This window comes from Amblyomma americanum, chromosome 9 (genome assembly GCF_052857255.1).
Source record: "Amblyomma americanum isolate KBUSLIRL-KWMA chromosome 9, ASM5285725v1, whole genome shotgun sequence".
Lineage (NCBI taxonomy): Eukaryota > Metazoa > Arthropoda > Arachnida > Ixodida > Ixodidae > Amblyomma > Amblyomma americanum.
In genome coordinates, this window is record NC_135505.1 from 80591415 (window position 1) to 80597897 (window position 6483).

Below are 6483 nucleotides of genomic sequence, written 5' to 3' on the forward strand. Positions count from 1 at the left end.
AAAACACAATGCGATAAAGCATGAGAAGCCATGTGCAGCTGCACAACCTGAAGAGATATTTCATTTATAAGGCGCTAAAACTGTTCTCAGCTTGTAGAGTCCTTCGCCTGTTTTTGTCTGGGACGACATTTAAGTTTGCGGCATACACAGATAGAAGAAAATGCAGCTTCAAAAGAGTTGATTGCTTCGCTCACAATCATATTTCCAAAGTGAAAATTAGCTTTTACGTAATAGCAATAAATGATATATGCCCTCATAAAATTGACTCGACACTTTCTGAGGTTTTAATCAGCAATCTAGATTCTTTCTGGCTGCGCGGACAAATGCTGAAACGATAATTTTTGGCTGATTTCTCGGTTGCCAATATTAATGAAAGGATCGCTAACTGCGCGTTGACATATTGGCTGCCGCGGAGCCGCCGCGGTGGCTGAGTGGTTACGGCGCTCGGCTGCTGGCCCGAAAGACGCGGGTTCGATCCCGGCCGTGGCGGTAGAATTTTGATGAAAGCGAACTTCTAGAGGCCCGTGTACTGTGCGATGTCAGTGCACGTTAAAGAACCCCGCGTGGTCGAAGTTCCCGGAGCCCTTGACTATGGCATCTCTCATAGCCTGAGTCACTTTGGGACGTTCAACCCCCATTAACTAAACCATACACCATATTGGCTGCGATGACAGCAGTATTTCACGCCGTAATAGTTAGAAAATATTCCCTTACCTGAATGCGCCATTTTGTTTTAGAGCTATTGATTACGTTTGATTCTCACGCGTCGAAGGGTCTGTCGTCCTGTCTCAGCATCTTACTGAATGAACTCGTTTTGTATCAGTCGCCCAGTGTGACATTGCCACTTGTAAATCTCACGCAAAAGAAAAGATGAAAATAATAAACTTCTGCTTTGAAACACCCCGTTTTCGAATCCCTGGAAGTTACGAAGTCCAGCGCAATGACTCACACTGTGTACGGTGAAGCATGCTGCATCTGTAATGTGGTGCTGTTATATTATTGCTCTCATATGATATTCTCTCACTGTCTATGTACGCGATGATGCCGAAGAACCAGCGAATATGCTAGATGCGTTGTCGGCAACATATTTACAAGGATTTAGTTTTTTCTTTTGCGTAACGGAACCGCTTTCGGCACGCAGTAAACGGCACTTTCCTAAGCTCTAAGTGTTAACACTCTACCTGAGGAGGCGCGGGTTGGGCTATACCTCAGTGCTTCATGCGAAGCACCTTGCCCGCATTTCTCCGGGAGCGTAGAACACGCGTAAGGCATTCATTATTCAGCAGCTTCATGAACGCGCCCTGTGACATACCGCGAACAGGTTTCAGTCCTGAAGTTGACTGTCTTGCTTTTGTCTTTCCTTCCCTGTTCATTTTTTTTTTACATAGTATTTTTGGTATTCTCAGCCTCCGAATCTCGTAGGTTACAGAATAGCCCATGTGAGCACCTTTGTGGGTTATTGGTTATAGAAGCAAATGGGACGTATTTTGTGAAAACTATTTTAACTATTCATTCATTTTGCCTGCTTGTTATTGGTCAGATATAAAGTTCGATGTCAGATTGAAAGTGGCTGCTGCTCCAGCGGATAAAGAAATCATGTAGTTAAATAACACGATGAAGAGGATATAGAGAGGAATAGGCCCTGGGTCCCAGCTCGCCCTGTGTCATTTCGTTGATCTCCTATCCTTCGCGCGCTTTTAGTCATGCTCGTCTACGGAACGGCCAAAACGAAAAAAAACAACAACAACGTAGCTTGTATAGCCCCTCCTCCTCCTAACTAAACAAGTCGCAACTGGGAATTGTTGAAGGAGCAAATAAGGGATCAAATAAATTAATCCTTACAAACATGGTTCTGATCTGCAGTACACCCAATTGGGGCCTGATACGTAACCGACGATACTCAATAGAGACGGTTACTGAGGAAAATAAAGTAGGGGACTATCCGGCGTTTCAGGTATTACCTCATGCCTTTTCTTTTATTCATATACCTGTCGCGCAGAGCCACGGATTGCAAGCGTGGCAAGCGGGGCCCAGCCATGAGGCACTGAGATTCACGTAGTGAACAATACAGAGTTAAATTATTTTCAGCATTTATTTCTAGGCACTGAAAATCGGCATTAATACAGTGATGAACGTGTTTCAGTTCATTGGGACACGTTCAGAAACGAACGTGTTTCAGTTCATTGGGACTTTTACACAATGAAAAAGAAAGAGAACATAAGATAATTAATTTGGGAGACATGCATTGATGCGGACAGTCAAATTGTACAGCGAAAAAACAGGGATCCTCTGTTACACCGAGATTTTTTATTAAAATAGGGTCATCAATGCTAACATGACATAGCGATGAAGAGACCACCCTGGAGGTCAATGTTCATAGCTCGCGAATTGAATTGAGCGAGCACATATAAGCACCTCAGCACCAATCAAGCTACACAGCGCGATGTATCACCAGATTTCAGGATTTACAGCTGCTCATAAGACAAAAAAGTACATTTCCCTTTTCGCCGCCGAGGGCTAAACATGTCTTTTGCATCTTGTCTCCTAAACTGTGTCAGGGTGTGACAGTAACTCGAGGCGACGCAAATTATGATCACACTTTCCGATGACGGCTAATTGATGGATTATTATAAAAGAATAGGTAAAAAAAGGACGACATGAATTACCTGAAGTTGAAGTGGAGCAGTTGACCTTGTAGAACAGAAGTCCCGAAGGAAGGAGTGAAAGGTGGAACAGATGAAACGGCAATAAAAAAATAGTTGCCCAAAATCACGGATGCTGTAGTGGATACAGAAGTCCCTTTCGTCCAACCAAGAGGAGAAGGTCCAGTTGAGCCAAGTGTTTGTTCAAGCACACAAACCACAAAGACCGCGAACACTCGGGTCAAGACGAATACCAGCTCAATTCTGGCGAACTGGTCCCCAACCACAACCGCAGTCCCGTCCGCAAACACCGGATCTCGAAAAACCGCCGAAGAAACCACTTAGTCGGAGAAGCCGAACCTATTATATCCGCCCCGCAGTCGTGCGGCCAAAGCCCCTCTGAATGTCACCAAGCCAGGCGAAAGCAGGTATGTTAGCGCGATCGGCCGCGCAAGGGTTTATAACTTCCCGCTGCAACGAAGGGGGCGGGCTGTACGCTCTCAGAGGCTGCGATAAAAAAAAATAAAAAGCGACGGGGCGCTGACGAACCGATTGGTGCGCGAGCGAAACTGAAACTGAACGAGAAGCGCCCTGCTTGGGCCGCCTTCGCCGCAACGCGTTCGGTGGCAGCGACGTCTGCAAGTCAGACGAAACAGACGGACGAGCGGCAAAAAAGTTGGCGCGCCCTCTCTCTCTTCCCAGCCTCGGGCAAAGGAGGAGGGAGAAGGAGAGAAGAACGCTGTTCCATCTCCCCCGATGTCTTGTCCTTCTTGACCGAATCCTGCGATGAGAGAGGAAGGGTACGGCGAGGAGCTTGTTGCGAGGGTAAGAAATGTCCCGTTCTCGCTTTCAACCCGGTGTAGTCGGTAAGCGTACGCAGAGCGTCAGCTGGGGTGCTTTTCTTTACGCCTTCCTGGCTGGAGGAGGAGGGAGGCCTTCGTCGCTCCTGCCGCTCCTCTTCTCGTTTTGCCCTGCCTTGGGCTTCGTGATCTGCGAGCTTGCCCTTTCCATCTATCCAGCGCTTTCGCGCGCCTACATGAACCGTACGGTTTTGTCGGCCGACCTCCGCGTTGTCTTCTAGCGAGCTTGGCCGCTGTTGTCTACAGCACGCTGCATGGTGCGCCCAGTGACTCAACAGAGGTGGCGGCAAGACATCGCTGCTTGCGCAAACGTTACTGCCAAAATGTAGCAAAAAAAAAAAAGATCTTAGAACTAGAATTGAGTTGAGGTTGCTGCAAGCTGCAGCCGGAACTATCCTTGCTGCGGGAACTATCCTTGCGCAGCGTTGCTGTGAATTGCAGCACCACAGCGACCGACAGATAATGAAATAAGATTGTACATTTGGGGCGCAGTTCTATGACCTGGCAGTCCACTTTCACCACTGGCGTTAGCGCCCATAAAACGTTTAGGTGTCATCTTCCCTCATTTTGGAGTCTAGTTCAGTTTAAGGAAAATTTATGAACAGCTGGGAAGACTTTTTTCGGAGTTCCCGGCTCTCCCACAGAGGAAAAACCAAATAGTGCAAAGAACTGTGTATCACTTCTCTCGGCACAACTGGCCAGCCAAGTAGCTCAGCTGGGAAAGGCCGAATACTTACTGGGCGCTTACTTTGTCGCGAATAAAGTGTTTCTCTCTCTCTCTCTCTTTCCCCTTCTGACAAGCGAGCCGGGCCTGACTCTACGTGTATTGCTCTGGTTCGAAATACAATAGTAGTGCAGTGGGTCAGTTAACGGTGACCGCGTAGATTGAGGAGACGTAGATTGAATACATGTTGGCTGAGGAGACGTTGGTTGTACAAACGTTGGTTGAAAAGAAGACGTAAGATGAATATGAGTAAGGAGCTAGCAGTGAATGTGGTTGAACACATACGGACGAGACTGTTTCGTCACTGTGGTGGAACTGAGCGGATCCCTTGTCATCCAGTACCTAGGGTTTGCACAAAGCGAAAGTACCCGATGATTCTCCACTGAAATTTCCTGCTCACGCAAAACTCTGGCACGAACGCAACTATCCGACTGGTATTACATTTTTTTGCGTGCATGGGAACATTTAACGGTTTATTCGATTTTACTATGGTGATATTTAAAGGCGCTAAATATCAGCTACGGCCTCATGGAATGGCATTTATAATTTTCGCGCATGATTCCAAACCCGTAACTGAACCTCGCAACTGAAACCACGTGGTCACGGTTCAGCCTGCGAGAGCGACGGCAACTAGAGCAGGAATTGAAGAAGGCATTTAGTTCAAGGCCCACTTTGTGCACATGACATCACAGCCATGCAAATGGCGCTCATCTCCACGATCGTCGATTTATACACCTATATTTTAGGCACCGGATTTTATCGTGAAGTCCGCTTTGAAGGCGAGTACAGTAGCTGAAATGGTAGCGGATGGGATGCATTTTCAGGATACGCCGAGACTAACGTCATTAGGGTGGCCAAATATGAAGTTGGAAAGCGAAGGCCAATTGTCAAAGATTTATATCACTCGAAGTTCATGGCAGTTTTCTATCTTCTTTGAGACAGGTTCAAGACCCCGGCTTGTGGTTACTTGTATGGCACTAAACTTAATTGGAAAGCAGAGAAGATTTGCAATGACAGCGTTTTCTTTCTTCATTCTACCGGTGTTGCTTGTGAAGGGCAATAGCTCAAGGCAAGGTGCCTTGTTTAACACCACAGAAACAGTGAAACCAATGATAACATTATCAGCGACGTCTTCGTGGCGCTAGTTCCCATCAACTGTTTCAAACTGAGTGAGCTGGCAAACTCACTAGGCTGCAAGCGTAGATATGAGCAGCTGTTTGGTTATGCAAGCTGAAATAAGGCAGTTAAGATAGTTTATTAATGTAAATAGATGCTCGCCTGAGTGCTGCACTGAACGCTGGCACTGGTTCTGAAGGCGATGTGAACAGCCAACAGTATTCCACACTACTTACGAAGTATTTAAGTGCGGAATTGAGCCGTAACGTGGTACAAACATCCCCACATTTCTCATCACATTTAAAATTCACTGTCATAAATCAGTTGAATTAATCCACTGCCAGAAAAAAGCTTCTTTTAGGGAAATGCCTGGTCGTTGCCACCAAACCTCAACAAATATTCTCAATTCATCACTCAGCATAAGCCCTTGCCGCCGTCGGGTTAGTTTATCTTCTTGTGTGCGCTCCGATCTAAGATGCCTGCGGATTCAATCGCGTATCAAGGGCTTTTATTAAAGGACCTGTTTCAATCAATCCTTGCACATCCCCGTGCCACATTTACATTACTTTCCTTGTACCAAGTGGAATATCAATAACTCGCTTTTGGATTTGTAATTCACATTGGTGCTTATTTTCTCTTATCCGTACGGATCGTTTTGTTGTTAGCAGATCTCTGCGCTGTATTTAGCTTAATTTCAGCACTTCAAGCTATCCCGCACGTTTTGGTCTTCCACATAAGTAACCAGCGCGTGCATCTCTTCGAGCTTTGCTTTTGAATCATAGCGCTGGGCTTCTATGAATAACGAGGAGTCGCATGTCTCTCAAGTTACGGAAACGCCGTTACTGCACAGTATCTGACTACCGGAGTAGATCACTCTCTAAAGTTTAGACATACGGGCACATTGAAGAATAGCTTCATTTGAAAAACGATCAGTTGTTTGCTATAAGCTTGAAGGTTGAAGGCCAGCCTCGCACAACTGAAAGAGCAGAGTTCTGATAACCAGAGACGAGAAGTACTCATCACCCAACTTCAGCTGAACTTATTACTCTACAGGATGTCAGAGTACAGACTTTTGTCGCATGCTGTCTCTACAGCGTAGTTGGAAGCTGTTATCCGACAGAAACTGAAAGTGATGAGCTGC

The 6483-nt window shown here is 46.2% G+C and overlaps 1 protein-coding gene across 2 annotated transcripts in view; it reads right to left on the reverse strand.

The window, feature by feature from the left end:
* Positions 1–3219, reverse strand: part of LOC144105488 (prestin-like) — a 200800-nt gene extending 197581 nt beyond the window's left edge. The window contains exon 1 of one of the 2 annotated variants that reach the window (XM_077638611.1): positions 2667–3219. The gene's annotated coding sequence lies outside the window, so the exon portion shown is untranslated. The remainder of the gene's footprint in view (positions 1–2666) is intronic. The other variant, XM_077638613.1, reaches the window with a different exon arrangement.
* Positions 3220–6483: the final 3264 nt, after the last annotated feature.